This window comes from Enhydra lutris, unplaced genomic scaffold (assembly GCF_002288905.1).
Source record: "Enhydra lutris kenyoni isolate GAN:26980312 unplaced genomic scaffold, ASM228890v2 scaffoldscaffold47, whole genome shotgun sequence".
NCBI classification, from domain to species: Eukaryota; Metazoa; Chordata; class Mammalia; order Carnivora; family Mustelidae; genus Enhydra; species Enhydra lutris.
This window is the reverse complement of record NW_019154131.1, coordinates 8896740-8907781: the sequence shown is the minus strand read 5'-3', so window position 1 is coordinate 8907781 and position 11042 is coordinate 8896740. Positions and strand designations below refer to the sequence as shown.

The following is an 11042-nucleotide window of genomic DNA, read 5'->3' as shown; positions in this document are numbered from 1 at the left end:
CCTCTGGCTAAGTGATTGCATTTTTAAAGGGAATGTCATGGAAAGAAACACATCTCAATGCCACCACTGTTATTACTCTGATATATTTGCCTCTAAGATACAGATTCCATAAATCTGCAAATGTTGCTACCTGTAAAAAAAAAAATACAAATAACTGTAGATTCTATTAAAAGAAAAAATACACTACAAATTCAATTTGGATTAACTTTGGATTTTCTAATGTTCTTAATTTCCATAAATTGAAGTATAAAATTAAGTAATTTTTCTACTAGTTAAGAAAAGCTATGAGAACTTTGAGAAAAAAGTAGTAAGAGGCCACCAGTTATTACAACCTATTACAAAGCAGTAACAATTAAAACAATGTGATATTAATGCAAGAAATGAGACAGATGGGACATGATCCAGGAATAGGAACTATTATATGTTACTTTAATATACAATCCAGAAGTGTTGGGCCACCTGGCTGGCTCAGTCCTCAGTCAAGTAGAGCATGTGACTCTAGATCTCAGAGTCGTGAGTTTAAGCCCCACATTGGATGCAGAGCCAACTTAAAAAAAAAAAAAAAAGTTAAAAAAATTAACAGAATGTTAGTGATACCAATTGGGACATTTTTTTGTTGTCTTGAAGCTTTGATGAAGTCCTAAATCTCAGGACCCAAGGGATATTTGCTCCACATATTCTAAACAGAGAAATAGACACATGCCCACGAGTTTACTCAGAAACACAACATGGATCCTGGCACCCTTTCAGGCTACATTAAAATAGAGTAGGATTTCAAACATTGTCTTCAGAGCGAGGCTTCCTTTGGAGACAACTGCACAGTTGGGAGAGTGTACTATGTTTTTCTACTGCTCCTCATAGTGGCAGAATCTTGCTTCTTCAAGGGAACTTCAAGAGAATCACTCACCAAGTCTGATTTGACTGATAGAGAGGAAGTATTTCATCACCCAGCCTGGCTGCTTGCTGAGCTGTTAAAACTCAGGTCTTACTGGTGCAGCTATTAAAATAGAGCATGGTAAGACCTTTCTGTCGGGCGGTAGCCATCAGCTCAAAGGTAAGCCAAGATGGGCGCTTACAAGTACATTCAGGAACTATGGAGGAAGAAGCAGTCCAAGGTAATGTGCTTTCTTCTCAGGGTGTGCTGCTGGCAGTACTGCCAGCTCTCTGTGCTCCACAAGCCTCCCTACCCAACCCACCGGATAAAGCGCGCAGGCTGGGCTACAAGGCCAGGCAAGGTTATGTCATATATCAGATTCATGTGCGTCGTGGTGGCCGCAAAAGCCCAGTTCCTAAGGGTGCTACCTACTGCAAGCCTGTCCATCATGGTGTTAATCAGCTAAAGTTTGCACGAAGCATTCAGTCTGTTGGAGAGAGCGAGCTGGACGTCACTGTGGGGCTCTAAGAGTCTTGAATTCTTACTGGGTTGGTGAAGATTCCACATATAAACTCTTTGAGGTTATCCTCATTGATCCATTCCATAAAGCTATCAGAAGAAATCCTGACACCCAGTGGATCACCAAACCAGTCCACAAGCGCAGGGAGATGCTAGGGCTGACGCCTGCAGGCCGAAAGAGCCGTGGCCTTGGAAAGGGTCACGAGTTCCACCACACTGTTGGTGGTTCTCACCAAGCGGCATGGAGAAGACACAATACTCTCCAGCTTCACCGTTACCGCTAATCAAAGTAATGTTTGTAAAATTCTTACCTAATAAACAATTTAGGACAGTCATGTCTGCTTTAAAGTGTTCTTTAATTTGTCTGTTAAATTTAGTTGTCTGCAGATTGTTCCATGAATGCATTGTCAAATTATGAAAGTTAAAGTGCAATAATGTTTGAAGACTGTAAGTGATGGTGTATCTTGTTTCTAATAAGATAAACACTTTTGTCTTTGCTTTATCTTATTAGGGAGTTTATATGTCCGTGTTTAAAAACTGTTTGGTATAATAGGTATAAAATAAATTCTGTAAAAGTGGAATGCATAAGCTAGCCATGTAGATTTGTTGGTGCATGTAATGAAACCTACAGCTTATTGGAGTGATGTAATGCTCTGGTTTACTCTCAAATGGCTGTTATTAGGTGTTTGGAAAGAAGAAGATTTTTAAACTGGATCTTGCTTGGAAATGTGAAGACTATCCTAATGTTTAATCATGATCATACGTAAACTGCATTAACCAGGAACCACATTTTTATATTGAATCCAATATTCCAACTGTGTAACTGTTGCTTTGGAAAAAATACTTAAAAAGAATCCCACCAATTTTTTTAAGAGAATTGAATAAAACTACCTATTACAGGAGGGTTCTCTTAAAAAGGAAAATACATCCTGCTTAATCAAAGCAAAATTGCCTTGGTCTCCACAGTACTGTTGAAATTAACATAAAATGTGGAGGCTCCTGGTTGTATCTCACGACTCCATAGGATCTGTAGAATCCTGAATTTCCTGCAAAGTGGTTAGTTAATGGTCTCTATGAAAACTGATGGAAGTTAAACATTAGGTAAATGAGAAGACTAAGATACATAAGCTAGTAATTAGTGCTAGAATTGGTAAACTGGTGGCCCTCAAGTGTGAGGATGAAAAATTAAAGTTGGCTTTGATTAGAATCTTAAATACTTTATCCATGGTCTTTGTGACCATTATGAATCCACTAGCCACCTCAGGAGAAAAAAATGGGGTTGGCTTTAAAAGTACCTCATTGCTCATTCCAAGTCCTAAGTCATCTTGGGTCAACCCACTTAAACATTCCCATAGGCTATTGAGAAAAGTCATGTAGTTGGTGTCATTACAAGTCTATAGTTTTCAATCTAATCCTTACATGTGTTATCCCCAGTCACTTTTCTCATCCTTAACTCAAACCCCTCAAAATCTTTGCCGGTCCATCAATTGGGCCCACCTTGATGTTAAGTATACCACTATTCTGTGTCCATTTTGTCTTCCAGTAGACGAGGTTTTTGTTTTCCAGGGTGAATTTGGGCGTGTAGGAACTATGGGAGAGGAATTGCCCCAATTTTAAGTTCGCTAACTTAATCCATGGTTTGATTTCAAAATCTAATTGCTGGTTTCCTTGAGCCAGTTTTTACATATTTTTTAGGGGTCTTAAGCTTAGTTAAATGATTTCTAGAAAAAGGCTCAAAACCTCTTGAGACCTAAATTCCTTTTCCACTCAAAAAGAGATCCTAAACCATATATGTATTTTGTGTGTAGAGGTTGTTCAACTAAAGGAATAAATGTTTATTAAACTTAAAAAAAAATAGACCATGGTAAGAACATCATAAGAGAAACTTGTTCTGGCTCATCTGGAGTTTGGGGAACATAGAGAACACTGTTTCACTCTTCTCTAGATACGAAAGGCTATCTAGAATTGCCTTGATGGCAAGGCCAAGACCAATATGCAGAGATGGAGCAGCTGAGATGCTGAGTTTCTCTGAAACCCATAAAGACAACTTGGATATAGTGAGTCTAGACTGGTGCCATTTTGAAAAAAAATACCCCAAAAGAACTGCCTGCTTGGATAAGTGGACCCTAGCAGAAAGAGGCTGTGTGAGGGTGTATCAGGAAAGTAGGAGCTGAAGGAGAGTATTACAAGTTCACAAGAATGTACATCATCCCCATAATGGACAGAGGGCCAAGGAGCCAGAGTGGGGGGGGGTCACCAATTAATTCACTAAATCACCCCCTAAAAGAGGGAGTTGGCTTTTGGTAATCTGACTCTGAAGATAAAAAAAAAAACCCTGAATCTTTTCAACATTCAGCCAAGTAAAATGATGATTTTGTTCCTTTTCATCTTATCCCCAACTTCTTGCTCTGAGCTTAGATGGGCCAAAAATAGCAGTGAGTGAGTGAATGGAGAGGAGAGAGTGAATGAAACCAACAATATCCAATTAAACTTGGGGGCAAAGAGGAGACACTTGAAATTGAAAGGAAGATGAATTTTTTAAAAATTTCATTGGAATAAGAGTTTTTAATACTAAAAAAAATAAGGGCTTTTCACTATTGTCCAAAAAATGGCTATAAAAGCAGTGGGATCCATGGTGGCTTAAAAATATATCCACAGATTTTTAAAAAATATTTATTTATTTAAGAGAAAGAGAGAGAGAGAGAGAGCACAAGCTGGGGAGGAGACAGAGGATCCGTAAGCAAAGCCCATGGTGGGGCTTGATCCTATGATCCTGAGATCATGACCTGAGCCAAAATCAAGAGCCAGCCACTCAGTCAACTGGGAGTCACCCAGAATACCCTCATGCAAATTCTTTGACAATCCTACCAAGAGACAGAGTCTATGTCCCCTCTCCTTGTGACTGCTACAGTGAATGAAATATGGCAGAAGTTGCCCTAGGTGACTCTCAAGGATACATCAGGTAAGAAACACAGCTTCCCTAGGACACCTACTCTGGCTTCTCTTGGGCATCTACTCTGGGAGCTGGCTTCTCTTGGGCACCTACTCTGGGAGTCTCTGGCTACCATGTGAAAAGATCAGCCATATTGAAACCATCAGGTGGAGAGATCACATGCAGATATCATATTAAGAAGGAGACAGAGACAAAGAGACAGAAGCAGAGGTCCTTTAATTGCAGGGCAGCATCTAGGGAGATGCAAGTAAGGTGAGTGTGGCACTTGGTTTTTAAGACAGAGGTCATCAAACAACAACAGCTAGTAATTAGCATAAATCATATTTTAATGCGGTATTTTCTTAAGAGTTAATGTGCACGATGAATAAAATGTCAACATTTTACAGAAAGACAGGTTCAGTGTCCCTGATTGTTCTTTTGGCTTCCAACTCCACGATGGCTCAGCAGGGGACTGTTAACTCATCTGATTGGCTGGAAAGGACACAAAGCAACTTTCCAGGGGGATGGAAATATTCCACACCTTGGTTTGGTTAGTGTCTATAAGGATGCATACAGTCGTCAAAACTTGATGAAAGGTGCCCATAAGATCTATCCATTTCATCATTTGTAATTACGCCACTCGAAAAGTGTATATATTTAGAAGGGGCATGTGATCCAATTCAGTCTAAGGAATGGTGGAGGAATGTTGCTGGAGGTTTGGGGGGCAGCTTTTTTTTACTGTGAAAGAGAGCAGCTGCAGTGCATGGTCTCTGGGGAGCACTCCATGGGAACACGGGAGCTGGGACTGTGGTGGACATCCAGCCACCAGACTGGATGAAAAGCTGAAAGAATCGGAGAGGAAGGGCCAGAGATGTAAGGGAACTGCGCCTGACCACTGCGTTTACTCTGGAACTTTCTAGTTATATAAGCCAGCATCCTTTTTATTTTACAAGCCAGTTTGGGTTGGACTCTCTGCTACAAATTCAGAAGGACATACAGAGAAAGTGATAAACACAAGACGTGAGGTCACAGGAGACAGAAGTAAGCAGAGTCATGAAGTAAATGGAAGCAGAGTGTAGCCAGCACGTGGTTGTACCCACAAACAGGCACTGAGCTAGCCCTGGATAAAGGACAGGGAATGAAACAGATCTCTGCTTTTATTAAACTTATATTCTAGCTGGGCTGAGTATGTCAGGGGGGTGGTGGTGGTGGAATGAAGGGGTCAGCAATCATTCTGGAGAGCCTGAAAAGCCTTCTCCAGCAGAGGTGGACATTTGATCAGTGACATGAGTGAGGAAAGATGCCAGCAGTCTAAAGCACTAAAAAAAGAAGAAAGAGGGGAGAAAAAAGGCTTTTTAGGTAAAGATATAGCAGCACATTCCTGGAAGACAAAAAGCAGATGAAAGACTAGAAATTCCCTAAGATCTTTAACATGTATATAAATCACCTCGACACCAAGTTAAAATAAAGATTCTGATTTAGTAGTCTGGGGTGATGCCTGAGATTCTGCATTTCTCACCAGCTCCAAAGTGATGAAGATGTCTCTGGTTTATTGACCATAGTTGGAATAACAAGGTCCTGGAGAATTGCTTTGTGGACAGCCTGGTCCAAAAAGAAATTAAACGTTTTTTTAAAAAATCTTTATTACAATAACACTGACCCAACATTCAGGCATATAATCATTAGTAATTAATTTTAAGTGCCTTGATCAGTGATACTTTGGAAATTAAAACCAAAAACCAAAAAACCTGACTCTTCACAGATAGTCCAAGGAGCACTGCCTTAGGGCCTAAAATATTACAACAATGGAGGGGACTAAACCACTTACGAAAACTGAAGGGAAGCTGGGAACTTTGAAATATCAGGTATAAGGAAAAGTTAAAACAAAATTTCAGGTACAAAACATGGGGATTAAAACAACATGACATCACCACCATGACCACTACCATACACACACATGCATACACACAGGCAATTTCCATACAGAACTCCTGGTGACTAGGAGTCTATTTCTCAAACACCCTAAAAATACCCTCTTTAAATACATTCAATGGTTCTGAGCAAAGACTTCTTTTTCTGGAATTTAGGGGCTCCTGAATATAATGCTGCTCCCTTAAAAGTGAAGCCCGTAAATTAACTAACCTTCCTCTGTGTATAGAACACAGAGCTGTTCACTGCCTCGTTTGTTAAATAAACCAGAATATGAAGGATCACCAGATTCTCTAGGAACCAATTTAAACAATTATTGTTAGAGACAGAAGGAAAGCAAGGTAAATAGAAACAGGGCTTTGCTGAATCATCATTATGATAAAAGTGTAAAATCTTTAAGAAACCCTGGTCTTGAGATCTGCATCCTCTGAATCAACCTTCCGTTTCTCTCTGTGTGTGCTTGTGGTATATCCAGAGAGATGTCACACTTCTCCATCTGTCTCACCTATGGAGACTCTCATCTTCCCAATAATCCTAGCTATTCTTTAACAAACTGTTTCCCTCCAAGTGAGGTAATTTCATTGTGTTCCTTGACACCTGAAAGTACCTGTCTAGCTCACCATGAATGGCTGAATATATATATTTCATCAGTTTAAATGATTTAGTTGCAAATAGCAGAAAACCTAATTCAAATTAGTTTAAGAACTAAAGGCAATTTATTAGCTCATCTAACTGGAAATTCAAGAGATGGGGTGGGCTTCAGGTAAAATGTGATCCAATAACACAATGGTCATCTCAAAAATTCAGTTTCTTTTCTCTATTCTTATAGAACATAGAGACACCTTGAAGAAATTTTCTCATTATTGTTAATTGGTTATTTTTCTTGACTTTTATTTGGACAACTGACTTAAGTGTCATATTTTGTAGGAAAGAGATTCCAAAATGTCATTCTAGCTTACATGAACTTGAGTCAGAGATTCTGGAACAGGGTTTGGATGGATTCCACCCAAAAAATAACTTAGTCCCTAAGTTTTTACCCAGGATTTCCTCACTGCACCAGAATTCTGTGGGTATAAGAGCAAATTAACTCAAGGTCAGATGGTCATGACCTCCCAATGACCTTCCTTTCTTCCTTAGAGAGATGAGATCCAATTGGACACATTGTAGGTTTCACTGCCTCATTCTTATATAAACAGTTGTTACATGAAGAGAGACAGATTATTCTACATGTTCTCAAAATAGACATAATTTTGCGTTTTTCTCATGCCTGGGATTCTTTCTTAGCCATTCCCTCCTCCTAATGGCTTTCTCTCCTAGACACATATATATTCATTATCCTAACATTCTTTACTTCTTCTTCATATTCTCTTCTTTCAATCTTGTCTGTTTTCAATGGTGAAAAATGTTAAAAGATTGTTTAAAATGGTCTATTTTTTCTAACATTAAACAGACTGGGAAAAAAAAGTATTCTCTTTTATCTGAGAAACTAGAGGCCAGTTGAAACTATAAAATCGGTCAGCCAGTAGACAGAGGGTAAAAATCGTTCTGCAAACTGTAATAAATTAGAAATGGGTATTTGTTATATAGCTGATAACCCTTAGGCAGGGGAAGAGGCAAGCATGCTACCTACATGACACTTAAATGAAACATTAACAAGAGTCGGATCTACTTAAGGTCTGGAAATAGTCCATTGTCCCACAATTAGAATTCCCCCAGCATCACTTAGTCCTTGGGAAAGGATTCGGTTTATATGAAGCTTTGACCCTGGAGCCTTGCTGGTGCACCTACCAGTATGGGGCTGCCCCTCTTCCACACCTAGGCTCTCCACTGTTAGGAAGGTAGAACAGAGATTGTGTGCTTCAAAGGCAACTAAGAGTCCTGCCTCTGTATCCTCATGGATCAAAAACTGAATTTCCACCGTCTATCTTTCTAGCAGCCATTAAAGATTTTGAGCAGAGTACTTGGGCCTTTCACCAGTTTTAGAGTTACAGAGGAACAACAAATGGAAAATAATATTATGTATTTATGTTTATACTTGTTGAATTATAACACAAAATAGTTTAAACCAATCCTGGAAGTCCCCCAAATCTTTTTCCTTACAAACATGATCTGAATGTTACTCAGAATTGAGAAAAACAAATTTCGGTAGAGAATGCCTCACTGAAGATACAGCTGGAGTACACACAATGTTGCTAATTCCTTCATCTTCAGATCCCAGAGACCATGACCAACATGAAATAGAAAGAATTCTTAATCTGTGGTTTTGGAGTGAGTTTCAACCCAGCCCATAGAAAAGATCAGCTCTATTTTATCTTTCCATTTTAACTTTCTTTGTAAGATTTTACTTAAACTTCTTGAATTTTTTTTTTTTTTTTAAACCAGAGGAATACACCATACTGTCTCGTTACTTCTAGAAAAGCTTGGGTCCTCTGGCTTAGAACATGAGGAAGAGAATAGAGCAATAACGTATAAGGGTTAACTTCAAAAGGGGAAGCACCCAGGTGAAATCATCCCCAAGTGCTAGATAATTTTGTGAAAGAATTAACCTAAACAAGATGCCTTTTTGTCCATTGATACACTATTGTTTAAAGTGGGCATGTAGGGGGGCACCTGGATGGCTCAGTCAGTTAAGCCTCTGCCTTGGCTCAGGTCATGATCCCAGGGTCCTGAGATAGGTCCCACATCAAGCCCTGCCTGGAGCCCTGCATGGAGCAGAGCCTTGGGCTCCCTGCTCAGCGGGGAGCCTGCTTCTCCCTTTGCCTGCTGCTCCCCTTGCTTGTGCTCTTTCTCTCGTCAAATAAATAAATAAATAAAATCTTAAAAAAAATAAAGTGGGCATGTAGGATGTGCTTTGCTCAATGAGATCAGAGCGATAGTGTCTTTTTAAACAAGGTAGAATCCTTTGTTTTAATCTCATTTATATATTCTATTAAATCAGAGACTCAAATTCCTTAGACTTTCCTCTCATTCAGTCTTACAGGCTTTTCCCCTGTAATTCAATGGAACAGACGTCATTTTACCTTTTAAGACCCTCAGAACACTGTAGTACCCAGTTATGGATTGTTCTTCTGTGTTCTCCTACCAGCTAGCATTTCATGGACTTACTTCCTTTGCAATTGAGAATGACCAGATTTGGAAGATGACAAAAGGAAATGCTTTGCTCTTCAAAGAGGAATCCTTTGGAATTTCTAAGCAACAAGAGAATCCTCTCAAAATGGGATGCTTTGACATGAGTCTATGGCAAGAACACAAACGTTCTATTGGGGAACTGTTCCTTCTTGCAGTCATATATTTATCCCATTTCATTTGAAGACTAATTAGCTACGAAAACTTTTGCCAGGCCCTGAGGGTGAGACTGTCTTGGTCCCTGCTCTCCTGGAGTTTGAGGTCTAAGAGGGGCAGAGAGCCACTGCATACGTCACTATAAAACTAAATATCTAATTATAAGGTAGGATAAATACTGTGAAGCCATAGCATAGGATAAAATGAGAATGTAGTATAATGTTTTTATACTAATCTGTGGAAATCACGGAGTAATCTCAGTTACTGGCTTTCTTTTGTTGATTATGTATGTATGTTGATTTTCCCCTCCAGCTAATCATGGATTGGGCAAAGATTCCTAAAATTCTGATGGGGGAGTAGAAGGCTGGCTGAAGACAAAGCGTAAGCAGACACCCTGCGTGCAACCTTCCCCACCCCCACTCCTGGGTGGGACACATGTGACATTCTTCAAGGAATCTCCCAGCCATCTTAATGTTAATGCCTTGCTAGAGGGGAAACACAAACTTAACTTGACAATGGCAAGGTCTGTGGTATCTAGCAGGTATCTTAAGCATATGAAAGTTCTTTTGAGGGGCAGCTGGGTGGCTCAGTAGGTTAAGTCTTTGCCTTCAGCTCTGGTCAGGGTATCAGGGTCCTGGGATTGAGCCCCGCATCAGGCTCTCTGCTCAGTGGGGAGTCTGCTTCCCCCTCTCGGTCTGCCTACTTGTGATCTCTCTCTCTCTTCAAAGAAATAAAATCCTTAAAAAAAGAAAGAAAGAAAGTTCTTTTGAAACCTCCCTTTTCCTTACTCCTCCAACCCCATCATATATAATCAGCCACCCCTTCACAACCCCAGAGCAGTAGGTCTTTCTGCCCACAGGTCCAGTCCCTTTGCTTTAATAAGCCACCAGTGACATCTCAAGAATTCTTGGCTGTCTGCTCTGGACCTCACTCCACTGAAACCACATCAATTCTATCTTCTACCTAGATTTCTCTATATATCTGAGTGCTTATTTGACTTCCTTGCTTGCCTGACTCAAACCTAAATTATCCAAAATGGAACCATGATATTTCTGCTCAACGGTGCTCATCTTTCACAGTTCTGTGTCTCAGTGAACGGCCCTACCATGGACCTTACTCGAGGAACTCTAGCATTTAAAGCTGAGAGGAGGCCAGTTGGCAAAGGAGATTGAAGAAAGGCCTCAGTTGGAAAGCCTGTGGCTCTTGATCTCAGGGTTTTGAGTTTGAGCCCCAGGTGGGGTGTAGCTATTAATTAAATAAATACAACTTTAAAAAAAAAAAAAAAAGATTCTCAGTCTTTCTCCTGCCTGGGAGGAGCCCTAGCAATGTGTTTACACGATCACATATTTACAAAAAGTTTTCAAAAGAAATATCTCTTTTTCTTTTCTTAAAGCAGAGCCCCAATTTGTTGTAAGCTTCAGATCTCACACACTGGCCACTCCCTAAGACGAAGGAGCAAAACTGAGAGTGTGATTGTATGGAATTATGGGGTATGGGGGGGCAACA

General features: G+C 40.0%; 1 pseudogene; it reads left to right on the top strand.

The window, feature by feature from the left end:
- The first annotated feature begins 1044 nt into the window (after positions 1 to 1044).
- LOC111156616 lies at positions 1045 to 1728 on the top strand (annotated as a pseudogene).
- The last annotated feature ends 9314 nt before the right edge of the window (positions 1729 to 11042 follow it).